Raw genomic sequence first — 14,193 nt, 5'->3', positions numbered from 1 at the left:
GAGCAAAGAATGCAGACACAAAAAGAGAAGGAGGGGCAGGGTGCTGTAGGTGGAGTCGACCCCTCTGGATCTCTGTTGTGTTCCTTCTTGGAAGAAGGACCTTCTAAGTCTCTCACTGAAATGCCGATATTTAAACCTGTCGAACAACGTATTACCAGATCCACGACTAGACAAATGTTAGAATCTCACAAGCGCGTCGACCCTCAAATACAATGTGCTAAGAAAGAAGCTTAGAAGCAAACCGGAGCCATGGGAGGAGCAGGGCCGAAGATTGGTCTTGTGGAGAGAGATCTTCAGCAAATGCTTTCAGCGCTCCAGACCAGATCTAAAGATGCTTAAGCTATTATCTTGGAACGTGAATGGAATGAACTCCCCACAAAAAAGGAAAAAAATATTTTATTATTTGAAGCAATTTAATAATGATGTTGTTTGCCTTCAAGAGACTCATATTAGGCTGCAAGACCAGAAGTACTTAGTGAATTCAAAACTGGGAACATTTTATGCTGCCTCTGATTTGGTAAAGAAAAATGGTGTGGTGATATATATAAATAAAAGATTTTCAACTAAAGTTATAGAGGCAGATGACGCTGGTAGATATATAGCAATTCAATTTGATACAGACTTCGGTTCCATTTTGGTGCTAGGAATATATGCTCCTAACCAATGCCAAGAAAGTTTTTATAAGATGCTCCATTTAAAAATTTTAGACTGGAACTTTAAGAGTATTCTAATAATGGGAGATTGGAATGGAGTGATTTCTCCAAAGATAGACAAGAGTACAAAGACGAAATTCACTACCAAATTACCAAAGGCTTTTTTTGATTTACAAGACGATTTGAAATTAAAAGATGTTTGGAGGACGCAACATCTAAATGAGATGGATTTTTCTTTCTATTCAGATAGACATAAATCCTTTTCAAGGATTGATTTCTTTTTGTTAACACCGGATCTACTTCCTAAAGCCAAGAAATCCAAGATTTTCGCCAGGGCACTTAGCGATCATAGTCCGGTGTGGTTACAAATTGAACTAGGGATGAGGCCAAGAAGGTCTTGGAGAGTAAATGAAAATTTATTTAGATATGAAAAAAATGTTGATGAACTTAAAAAACACATGAAGGAATTTTTCAGTTTTAACATGAATAAGGGCACTCCCATTGAAATAGTTTGGGATGCAAGTAAAGCTTATATGCGTGGGGTCCTGATACATATGAACTTTAAACACAAACAAATTAGACAGAAAAGGAGAATGGAATTGGAAGACGAAATAAAACGCAAAGAACAGCTGCTTATAATAAACCCGAATGACCAGGCGCTCCAGATGGCGCTAAAGCTGTTGAAAGATCAATTTCAGATGCTTATAGCAGAACAAACAGCAACCAATTTGCAATTTGCTAAACATAACACCTTTGCCAACGCTAATAAATCTGGTAGATGGTTAGCATATACTTTGAGAAGGAATATGAATGACAGAATTATTGATAAAATTGAGTTTCGAGGGAAGATGGTATATCAACAAGAGTTGATTAAAAAATCATTTGTAGACTATTATACTAAGCTATATGTACAGGATAATATACAGAACAAGTTAATAGATGATTTTTTGGAAGGAAAAAGGGTTGCAAAAATTTCTGTGCTTCAAAAGGCAAATTTGGAACGTCTTATAACCGCTGATGAGATCACTTTAGTTATAAATCAACTTAAATTAGCTAAGGCTCCAGGGACTGATGGTTTGACTGCAATGTATTATAAAACTTTACAACTGGAAATGATTGAATATCTTACACAACTATTTTGTAATATACAACAAGGAGGTAAAATACCTCCCTCATGGAAAGCGGCTTTTATCTCATTGATACCTAAAGATAAAGAGGGCCCTAAGAAACCAGAGGATTACAGGCCGAAATCTCTTCTGAACACAGATTATAAAATATTTGCTAAGGTACTAGCCAACAGATTGATGCCGGTTATTCAAGAGATTATTCATCATGATCAAGCAGGATTTATTGAAGGCAGACATATGAAGGAGAATGTAAGGCAACTCATAGATTTAATTGACTATCTTGATAAGAATAAGCAGATCTCTGCAGTGCTGGTTTTCTTGGATGCAGAGAAGGCCTTCGATCGAGTGAATTGGAACTTTCTAACCAAGACTTCGGAAAAGATGGATATGGGACCACGATTGCGGCAGGCGATTGGAGCAATTTATCAGCAACAAAATGCACAACTTATTATTAATGGAAATTTGTCAACAACTTTCGAGATACAAAAAGGCACGACAAGGTTGCCCATTATCCCCATTGTTATTTATTTTAACTTTGGAAGTCTTGTTGAACGCAATTCGGGACTCAAAATCCTTAGATGGCATAGCTATCAGGCAAAAGGAATACAGAACTAGAGCATTCGCCGATGATCTGGTTGTTACCCTTTCACATCCTTTGAAATCAGTAATCCAGATGAAAAATATCATAATAGAATTTGGCATGGTGTCTGGGTTTAGACTAAATCAAAACAAAACGAAAATGATGGTTAAAAACATGACAGAGACTCAAAGAAAGAGACTTGTAAGTTTAGCAGGTTTTGAAATAGTTTCTAAAGTTAAATATTTAGGAATACAAATTTCAGAATCAAACACAAAACTTTTCTCAAATAACTATGAAGTGTTGTGGCAAAAGATACAGAAAGATCTTGAAGCGTGGAAAAAGTTACAATTGTCTTTGCTTGGAAGGATCTCAGCAATTAAAATGAACATTCTACCTAGATTTATCTTTCTATTCCAGATGATTCCGGTGCTTAAGTCAGATAAAACCTTGTTAAATTGGCAAACAACATTAAATAAATTTGTTTGGAAGGAGAAAAAACCGAGAGTAAAGATGAAGATTATGCAAGATACACGTGAAAGAGGAGGCCTCAGACTCCCAAACCTTCTATTGTATTATGAAGCTGCGGTATTAACGCATGTAGCAGATTGGTTCGGGAAAACAAAAATGGAATTGCTCAATATAGAAGGCCATGATCTTGTTCTGGGATGGCATGCATATCTTTTTTATGAAGACAGGGTGGATAAAGTGTTCAACAACCATGTTCTCCGTAGTGCCTTGATGAGAATATGGAAGAAGCACCGGCCCAATTGGGATTATAAAATACCGCTTTGGTTGGATCTTGCAGACACCATGGGGATTATGAATATTAAGTCACTCGGGGGTTGTTTATATAAAGATGTGCTTATTGCTGATGGGGGCGAATGGAAGTTAAAAACTTTGGAACAGCTGTTGGAAGAAGGAATTACTTTAAATTGGTTACATTACATACAGCTTCAGAAGAGATGGGAAGAAGATCGCAGGGTCGGCTTTATGGATGAAGAAGTGGAACTGATTAAGCAGATAAAAGAGACTGGTCCAAAACAAGTTAAAAGAATATATAATGTACTGTTAGAAAGAGACTCAGAAAGTGAATTGGTTAAGGATTGTATGATTAAATGGGCTCAGAATTTTGGTGAAGTGATTATGTTGGAAACGTGGGAAAAAATATGGGTTCAGAATGTTAAATTTACACAGTCACAGAATTTAAGGGAGAATTTCTATAAAATGTTTTACAGATGGTATTTAGATCCTAAAAAATTATCATGCATATACCCAAATGTTCAACCAAAATGTTGGAGATGCGGGTGTCTAGATGCTACCTTTTTTCATGTATGGTGGACTTGTAACAAGGTTAAAGCTTTTTGGATAAAAATATGGTGGGTTATGCAGAATGTATTTAAGAAAAGAATACAATTCACTCCACAAATGTTTTTATTGGGTATAGTTAAGGATTTTACCAAAGGGGAAACAAAATTGGCCTTGTATATGGTTACAGCAGCTAGGTTGTTGATTGCGCAACATTGGAAAAAAGATTTTTTGCCGACAATTGATCAATGGATTCAGAAGGTGGCGGGGTTCGCTGAAATGGCAAAAATTTCAGCTTTCTTAAAAGCTCAGAAACAGGAGGATTACACACAGGAATGGGCAAAATGGATTGATTATATACAGAATAAATACCAGACTAGGAGTTATTATCTAGCCTTTAGGTAAGAATGTTTAGACCGATAGATGATCAGAGTAAATAGTATATGGGATGTTTGGAATTGTTAGAGTGGTATACAGCGGAAGTCAGGGGGGTGGGTTTGTGTGGGAGGTGGGGGAGGGTTAGGGTGGAGGGTGGGGCAACATATATGTATGAATAAATTAGAAGATGGGACTAATGAAACATTGTTAGGCTAGGAGAAATTTATATTAAGAGTTATAGATGTTAAATTAGCTTAGAAAATGATCAATGTGTTATTAATTTAAGAGTAATTTATATAGTGTTTGTTGGGAGGAGAGGGGTTATGAGTAATCTATTTTAAGATGGGGGGAGGGGAGGGGGTAAAGTGTTTGGTATAATATTTGAATGTGAATTTTTGCGGGGGGGTTGGGGGGGTATAGCATTTGTATGAGATTTATATTGTGTGGAGGGGGGGTGAAAAGGGGGAAAATTTGTTTGTACAAAACTCTTTTAATAAAAAAATAAAAATAAAACCCATAAATAGTTTCAAAAGCATCTAATTAGAAGTGCGTTATTCCAAAATTGGCATAAAAAAAAAAATCAGTACATGAAAATTCCAAATTGGCTATCCCCGACAGAAATGATGACACATCTTAATTTTATAGATATAAATAAATTGATAAGACACAAAGATGTAATTAAGGGACAGGGAAATCTGAAAACAACTCAAGAATTGGCAGACCACGACACGAAAATAGTTTGGCTAACCAACTTGCAAATCAAATCCAGATACAACAATATTAAAACATACCAATTCCAAGTAGAACAATATGAGTTACACAGGATAATCCAAAGGACAGAAAAGAAAATGATAGGGAGAGTATATAAATTTCTTTTGAAATGGAAAAAGTAATAAAGGAACAGATGGTAAGATGGGCGCAGAACTTTGGCTATAACATTGAATTGGAAAAATGGGAAAAATTTGGGGGGGCAAATTTAAAAATGACTATGTCTGTGGCATACAAGGAGAACCAGTATAAAATGTTTTACAGATGGCACGTACCGCCTGCAAAACTAGCAAAAATATCACCAACGATATCTCCAAAATGCTGGAAATGTGAAAAAGAGCATGGAACATACTATCATATATGGTAGACTTGCGAGGCAGGCCAAAAATATTGGAAAAAAGTTAAAAATTGGCTGGAAGCTGTAACTGGAAATCAAATTGATTGGAAACCTGAGACATTCCTATTAGGTATAACGATGATTAAATATAAAAAAAGAGACCCTATATCTGATTTTACATATAATTACAATGGCTAGGATTGCATTTGCACAGAGATGGAGGAATAAGTCAACATCAAATTAAGATAAAATAATAAGAAAGATTCTTGACTGTGCTGAGATGGAGAAGATAACAAAAGAAATCCAAGGAAAGGAAGAGATAGAATATTATTTGGTATGAGAAAACTGGTACATGGAGGAAAGAAACAAAGATTAACAATAAGTATCTAAGAGAGATAAAAATTACAAACCAAGGATAAATGTTACATACATAAAAGAGGGATAAAGTTTGTTTGAGGTAATTAGCCAAAATATAGGTAGATAAGTAAATGATAATGAAATAAGAGGTTTAAAAATGGTGAAACTCAATGGTAAGAGAAAATATTGTAGATAAAAATATGTACCGATCTAAAACTGCTATAAGAAGGGACATGATGTTCTGGGGTTTGTATAAATGCAGTCTATGTCTTTGTATTTGTGTGTTTAAAATAAAAATTTAAAAAAAAATCCTAAAGGGGAAAACAACTCAAGAATCTTGGGAAACTCTAAAAAATATGATCATGAAAGCCCAGACCAGCACAATACCAAATGAGAAAGAAAAACAAGAAATCCAAGAAGAAACCAGTATGGCTGTACAAAGAGCTCTTTGACTTATTGAAAAACAAAAGGGACAAGTACAAAAAATAGAAAGAGAGAAACACAACTAAGGCAGAATATCAGCAGATAGCCAGAATCTGCAAAGATGATGTCAAGAAAGCAAAGGCTGGCTTCCGTTTCCGGCGGCTGACAGTGACGGGCAGAGACTGCTCGCCCCGCACATCCCCGGTGGGCTCCCCACTCCTTGGGGGGCACAGGATGCCCCGAAGAGGCATTCTGCCGGAGGAGCGGCACGGCGGGAGGACCCCTGCATCGGCGGCGGCCGTCGGGGGGCTCTCACTTTGCTCCAGGCACCGAGGAGCGCGAAGGGGAGGCGCGTTGAAGCGTCTTCGCTGTGAGGCTGTCCGGAAGAAAAAAAGATATTTGAAGGATGCAGCGGCGGTGCGGTGAGGCGTAGACTCCCTTCATACCTATTACCAATCCTAAAACTTGTCAGTTGTGTTAATTGGAACTTTTGTTTAACTTGGAGAAGTGCTGCTGGAGGGGAGGGGGATTTCCCCCCCCCTTGGACAAGCGGCTAGAAACAAAAGTGCTCGTAGCCCCAGGGAAGGAGGAGGGGGAGAGCCAAACCAAAGAGGTCACACTCCAACTAAATGGATCTTCAGACTTAAACCCTTAGGCTTTAAGAAAATGTGATCTTTGGGAACTTTGAATAGGCTTCCGGTCTTTGTCTTCGTGTTATTTGGATACCTCTCTTGTGGATTGTTTGCTTTTGAACTTTCTGGAGTGAAAAATGTCTGTTCCCTGCCAGGGTGATTAGAGAGTTCCCTTGTGCCTGGTCTCTCTACCCCCCGAACTCTCTTGGCTGCTCTACCACTCTGACTGATTCTTCTCTATACTGACTGGACTCTTTATTACTAACAATGACATCTAAAAGACCACCTCCTGGAAAGTCCGGCTTTGCTGCCTCTGCCCCGACATCTGCAACCTCAAGTCCGAGCACGCAATCAACATTGACAGCTTTTAAACAAGTTAAAACTGCGGACTTGGAGTTTCATCAAATGTTTCAGCAAATTCTACAGGAACAAGAGGAAATTAAGAAACAGCTGAAGGAGATGATAATAATAATAATAATAATAATAATAATAATAATAATAATAATAATAATAATAATAATAATCTTTAATTTATAAACCACACCCTTTCCTAAACAGGACTCGGGGCGGTGTACAGTCATATTAAAACAGTATAAATACAAAATATGGGTACACTTAAATATACAAATAGGTAAAAGGAGGAGGTGGGATGTGGACTGTACAATATTTAAATTAAAATACAAATAAACATTAAAATACATTAAAATACCCTTAAAAACTACCCAATAAGATGTTTGCCAGGAGGTTAAAATGGGACTATAAATCGGCTAGGCCAGCTAATTGGAACAGGTGGGTCTTAAGATGAAAGAAGAAATTAGAGGGAACCAGGAAAAAATTGATAAGAACTCACAGAGACTGGATCTCTTGGAGCAGGGGGCGGCTGAGATGAGGGGGGTGGTGGAGGGCGTGCAAAAGGGAAACAAAGAGCTTGACACCCAACAAATGAAAATAGAGTTTGAGAGAATGTCCTTTTATCTTAGATTTCAGAATGTGATGGAGACAGATGATGAAAACATTAGGGACATCATGACAACTATCTTGGCTGAGTATACCCAGAAAGAAAAGCAACAGATGGGGTGGGAAATAGACCTGGTCAATAGAGTGAACTCTGCATATGCTAGAACACACAATGTCCCCAGGGAGGTGCACATTAAATTTCTTAGGAAAAGCACAAGAGATGAAATTCTGAATACACAAAGGGGACAAGCCCTGATATACAAAGATAAGGAGATAACCATACTGAAACAGATCCCCAAGAAAGTGAGGGAGAAAAGAAAATATTATTCGCAATTGGCGAATAAATTATACCAGAAGGGGGTGTGGTTTCGTTGGTTGCTGCCTGAAGGTATGTTAATATTCTGGGAGGAGACAAGGGTCAGAATTAACACACCCATAGAGGCGCAGGCCTTTATGGAAAAAAATAAATTACTCCTAGAAAAACCAGAAGACATCCCAGTAGATACACAAGACACGGGAGGGGCCGGAGCACTGCCAACGGGGGGAGATGGGGCGACATCAAGAAAGCTCAGATCACACAAATAAGTAAGAAAATCCACATGATACAAATTGATTGAAATTATTTTTGAATTTACCACACTGACTATATGTTATTATGTAATATTTGAATACTATGCAAATGTACACCATGAGTCTGGAGGGGGCGTATACCTACTGCAGTTTGCGGCTGCCACAATTTGTAACTTTCCCCATACCTTTTCCTTTTGTAAAACATCAAAAAACCAATAAAACTTTGTTTAAAAAAAAAAAGAAAGCAAAGGCTCAGAATGAACAAAGACTTGAGATAATAAAGAAAAAGTTTCTTCCAACAAATAACAAAAAAATAATAATTAAGGAAACAGTCAGTCCACTAAAGAGAGAAGAAAGTAATAATAATAATAATAATAATAATAATAATAATAATAATAATAATAATAATAATAATAATAATAGTAGTAGAGTTGGAAGGGACCTTGGAGGTCTTCTAGTCCAACCCCCTGCCTAGGCAGGAAACCCTATACCGTTTCAGACAAATAGCTATCCAACATCTTCTTAAAGACTTCCAGTATTGAGGCATTCACAACTTCTGGAGGCAAGCTGTTCCACTGATTAATTGTTCTCACTGTCAGGAAATTTCTCCTCAGTTCTAAGTTGCTTCTCTCCTTGATTAGTTTCCACCCATTGCTTCTTGTTCTACCCTCAGGTGCTTTGGAGAATAGTTTGACTCCCTCTTCTTTGTGGCAACCCCTGAGATATTGGAACACTGCTATCATGTCTCCCCTAGTCCTTCTTTCTCTTAAGCTAGACATACCCAGTTCCTGCAACCGTTCTTCATATGTTTTAGTCTCCATAATAATATTAAATATTTATTTCTTAGCCGCACCCTCTCCCGAAGGACTCGGGGCGGCGTACAATGAAACATATGAAATAAATATGGACAAAACAAACATATAACAGAGACATATACCGAGACATACACAAGGAGGAGGTCGGCTGATAAATAAAACAATTAAAATACAATATTTAAAAACCCCTAGATAATTAAATATAATTAAAATACCCAGTAAAAGCCCGTCAGGAGCGATATGGTTAGATCAAAGTTGAGCCAGGCCAGCTGCTTGGAATAGGTGGGTCTTAAGCTTAGTACGAAAGGAGCGGAGGTCAGAGGTATTCCTAATATCCGGAGGGAGGTCATTCCACAGGGCTGGGCCCGCCACAGAGAAGGCTCTACTCCTAGGCGCCGCCCCCCGACACTGTCTTGTGGACGGCACCTGGAGGAGGCCCTCTCTGTGCGAGCGGATTGGTCGCAGGGATGTATGGGGCAGAATACGATCCCGCAAGTAACTAGGTCCTGAGCCATGGAGCGCTTTAAAGATTATTATCAAAACCTTGAAACGCACCTGATAGACCACAGGAAGCCAGTGCAGCTCGCGCAGGAACGGTGTCACATGGGAGTACCTAGTACTCCCCATAATTACCCGCGCGGCTGCGTTCTGGACCAACTGTAGCCTCCGGGTGCATTTCAAGGGAAGCCCCATGTAGAGAGCGTTACAGTAGTCCAAGCGAGACGTCACCAGCGCATGAGTGACTGTGCGTAAGGCGTCCCGGTCCAGTAGGGGGCGCAATTGACGCACCAGGCGAACCTGGTGGAACGCCCCCCTTGCCACGGCTGTCACATGGTCATCCATGGACAGCCGGGCATCCAGGAGGACGCCCAAATTGCGCGCCCGCTCCACGGGGGCAAGTTGAATGCCCCCAATGGCCAATGATGGAATTAATTGGCTGAACCGGGGAGCTGGTACCCACAGCCACTCCGTCTTGGAGGGGTTGAGCTTGAGTCGGTTGTCATCCATCCAGATCCGTACGGCTTCCACACACCGGGACATCACTTCGATGGCCTCGTTGGGGTGGTTCGGGGTGGAAAAGTACAGCTGAGTATCATCAGCGTACAGATGGTATCCCACCCCGAAACCACGGATGATCTCACCCAGCGGCTTCATATATGTGTTGAAGAGGAGTGGCGAGAGGACCGACCCCTGCGGCACCCCACAAGTAAGGGGGCGTAGGGTCGACCTCTCTTCTCCTGCCAACACACGCTGCGTCCGGTCAGAAAGGTAGGAGCCGAACCACCGCAAAACGGTGCCCCGGACCCCCAGCCCCTCCAGCCGGCGCAGCAGGATACCATGGTCGATGGTATCAAAAGCCACCGAGAGGTCTAATAGGACCAGGATAGAGGAACAACCTCTGTCTCTGGCCCTCCAGAGATCATCCACCAACACGACCAAGGCCGTCTCCGTGCTGTGACCGGGGCGGAAGCCGGACTGGCGCGGGTCTAGATAATCATTTTCCTCCAGATGTCGTGGAAACTGGTAGGCCACCACACTCTCTACAACCTTCGCCAAAAAGGGAAGGTTGGAGACAGGACGATAATTGGCCAGCTCCAAAGGGTCCAGGGAAGGCTTCTTGAGCAAGGGTCTCACCACCGCCTCTTTCAAGGCGGCCGGGAGAGACCCCTCGCTCAGCGAAGCATTCACTAGGCCCAGGAGCCAGTCTCGTGTAACCTCCCAGGATGCCAGTACAAGCCAGGAGGGGCACGGGTCCAATAAACATGTGGTGGGTCGCAGTCGTCCACGCAATCTGTCCAAATCCTCGATGGCAACCAAGTCAAACTCCTCCCAGATCGATACCTCAAGACTCGCCATGGACGTCTCCATTGGATCACTGACAGGAACCCAATCCTTCCGGATTTGAGCAATTTTATCCTGCAGATATTTACCAAATTCCTCTGCCCTGCCCTGTAGGGGGGCCTCCCGCGGCCTCTGAAACAAGAGGGAGCGGGACACCCGAAACAGGGCGGCAGGGCGGTTCTCCGCGGATGCAATGAGAGTGGCACAATATTGGCGTTTGGCCACTCTCAATGCCACAAGGTACGTCCTTAAATGGGCTCGTGCCTGTGTTCGATCAAATTCGGAGCGAGAGGATCTCCAACAACTCTCTAGACGTCTCTTGCGGCACTTCATCACCCTTAGCTCCTCGGTAAACCAAGGGGCTAGGGTGGATCGTTGCCGCCGGAGAGGCCGCAAAGGCGCCACCCGGTTCAAGGCCCCGGTAGTTGCATTATTCCACGCAACTACCAGGTCCTCTACCCGGGGGCGGGTCAAGGTTACAGGAGGTGGCCCAAGCTCCGTCTGGAACCTATCAGGTTCCATCAGGCGCCTGGGGCGGAACCATCCAGTCCCCTAATCATCTTTGTTGCTCTTCTCTGCACTCTTTCTAGAGTCTCCACATCTTTTTTACATCGTGGCGACCAGAACTGAATGCAGTATTCCAAGTGTGGCCTTACCAAGGCATTATAAAGTGGTATTAACACTTCACGTGATCTTGATTCTATCCCTCTGTTGATGCAGCCTAGAACTGTGTTGGCTTTTTTGGCAGCTGCTGCACACTGCTGGCTCATATTTAAATGGTTGTCCACTAGGACTCCAAGATCCCTTTCACAGTTACTACTACTGAGCAAGGTATCACCTATACTGTACCTGTGCATTCCATTTTTGTTGCCTAAATGTAGAACCTTACTCTTTTCACCATTGAATTTCATTTTATTAGATAGTGCCCAATGTTCAAGTTTGTCAAGATCCTTCTGTATTTTAAGCCTGTCTTCTGGAGTGTTGGCTATTCCTGCCAGCTTGGTATCATCTGCAAATTTGATGAGTTCCCCATTTATTCCCTCATCCAAATCATTGATGAAGATGTTGAAGAGTACTGGGCCTAAAACAGAGCCTTGGGGTACTCCACTGCATACTTCCCTCCATGTAGATGCAGTTCCATTGAGAACTACACGTTGAGTGCGGTTGGTCAGCCAGTTACGAATCCATCTGGTGGTGATGCTGTCTAACCCACATTCTTCTACTTTATCTAGTAGTAGGTTATGGTCTACCTTATCAAAAGCCTTACTGAAGTCCAAGTAAACTATATCGACGGCATTCCTCTGGTCCACTAATTTTGTCACATTATCAAAGAATGCAATAAGATTAGTCTGGCATGATCTGTTTTTGACAAATCCTTGTTGGCTTTTGGCTATTACTTTGTTTGCTTCTAGGTGTTTGCAAATTCGTTGCTTGATTATTTTTTCCAGAATCTTTCCTGGTATTGAGGTTAGGCTGATAGGTCTGTAGTTTCCTGGATCTAATTTTTTCCCTTTTTTGAAGATGGGAACCACATCAGCTCTTTTCCAGTCCTCTGGTAGTTCCCCGGTGTTCCAGGATCTCTGAAAGATATAATTCAGTGGTTCTGAGATCTCGTCTGCTAGTTCCTTCAGAACTCTGGGGTGTAATCCATCCAGTCCTGGTGATTTGAACTCGTCTAGGGTAGACAGGTGCTCACTTACCATTTTCTTCCCTATTTCAATTTGTGTTCCTAATTTTGTGGTGCTGCTTTTGATAGGTTGGACTGTTTTATCCCTTTGTGTAAAGACAGATGCAAAACATGAGTTAAATAGTTCTGTTTTCTCCCTGTTGCTTGTCACCTTCTTGCCACTTTCTCCTAGCAATGGACCAATTGTTTCCTTAACTTTTTTCTTGTTTTTAACATGTTGGAAGAAGCTTTTTTTGTTAATTTTTACTTTTGTGGCAAGCCTTTCTTCATTGTGAGCCTTAGCTTTCCTCACTTTATCTTTACAGGCTCGGGCTATTTGCTGATATTCTGCCTTAGTTATGTCCCCCTCCTTCCACTTTTTATACTTACTTTTTTTGTCTTTCAGTTTGTCAGATAGTTGTTTATGCAGCCATGCTGGTTTCTTTTGGGAGCTGTTATTTTTCTTCTTCATTGGTATTGTGTTAGACTGGGCTTTTGTAATCTCATTTTTCAAAATTTCCCAAGCTTCTTGAGTTGTTCTCCCCTCGAGGATTCTCATCCATGGAATTTTTCCCAAGCTCTCTCTAAGTTTATTGAAATTAGCTTTCTTAAAGTCCAAGACTCTAGTTTGACTTTGTTCTACTACTTGTGTTTGGATAATGTTGAATTCCAATATTGCATGGTCACTTGCCCCCAGGGTTCCTATGGCTTCAACACCTTCTATCATTTCCTCTCTGTTAGTGAGAATTAAGTCCAGTATGGCTGATCCCCTTGTTTCCTTCTCTACTTTTTGGAAAACAAAGTTGTCTGCTAGGTTTGTTAGGAACCTGTTGGATCTTCCACTTGGTGCAGAGTTTGTTTCCCAGTTGATGTCAGGGTAGTTAAAATCTCCCATTACTATTGTGGTGTGCTTCCTACATACCTTAGTTAGCTGACTAGCAAAAAGTTCATTTTCTTCCTCTGCTTGGTTGGGTGGCCTGTAGTATAGACCTATGGCAATGTCATTTCCCCCACAACCTTTAATATTGACCCAAATGCATTCAAGATAGTTCTCATTATTGTTGTGCTCTATTTCTGTAGAGACGTAGTTATTTCTTATATATAATGCAACTCCACCTCCTCTTTTATTTGGTCTATTTCTTTTAAATAATTTAAATCCTTCTAGCTGTATGTTCCATTTGTCAGTTTCATCCCACCAAGTTTCTGTAATGGCAATAATATCATATCTGCCCTCTTTTACTTGAATTTCTAATTCTCCCTGTTTATTCCTCATACTCTGTGCATTGGTATATAGACATTTGAGTCCATTTTGATTGACCTTGTGTTTACTGTCTACATAACCTGTGTTATGGCTGACTGCCCCTATTTTCTTGCCACTTGTGTGATTCATGCACATGGTATGGCAATCACTATTACATACTTGGTTTTGCTTGACAGCAGGAGTGATAATCTTACCCACACACACATCTATGTTACATGCATTTATAACCCTATGAATTTTAGTTTGCTGGGGACAGAGATGTTCTGTATCTATTAATTCTCTGTCCCCGCTCTTCAGTTTAAATGTTTATCAAGAAAATCTGTGAATTTAATGCCAAGTAACTCAGTCCCTTTCTTGGATGGGTGCAACCCATCTCTTTTGTACAGTTTTTCATTGGACCAACTACAGGCTTCATGTCTAATAAAACCAAAGCCTTCCCTTTTACACCACTCCTTTAGCCAAACATTAAACTCTGCTACACGCTGGCCCTTCCCTTTTTGTTCCTTATATACAGGTAAAACC

General features: G+C 40.9%; 1 protein-coding gene and 1 long non-coding RNA gene across 2 annotated transcripts in view; one reads left to right on the top strand and one right to left on the bottom strand.

The window, feature by feature from the left end:
- RBM44 (RNA binding motif protein 44) overlaps positions 1 to 14,193 on the bottom strand; it is a 164,570-nt gene that overhangs the window by 14,617 nt on the left and 135,760 nt on the right. The window lies entirely within an intron of this gene.
- On the top strand, positions 4,582 to 8,375 carry LOC309391491. Its single transcript, XR_014175302.1, has 2 exons — positions 4,582 to 6,069; positions 8,338 to 8,375. It is a non-coding gene; the product is annotated as an uncharacterized lncRNA (long non-coding RNA).

This window comes from Natrix helvetica, assembly GCF_964273705.1.
Source record: "Natrix helvetica genome assembly, chromosome: 1".
Lineage (NCBI taxonomy): Eukaryota > Metazoa > Chordata > Lepidosauria > Squamata > Natricidae > Natrix > Natrix helvetica.
This window is presented reverse-complemented; position numbering and strand designations above follow the sequence as displayed.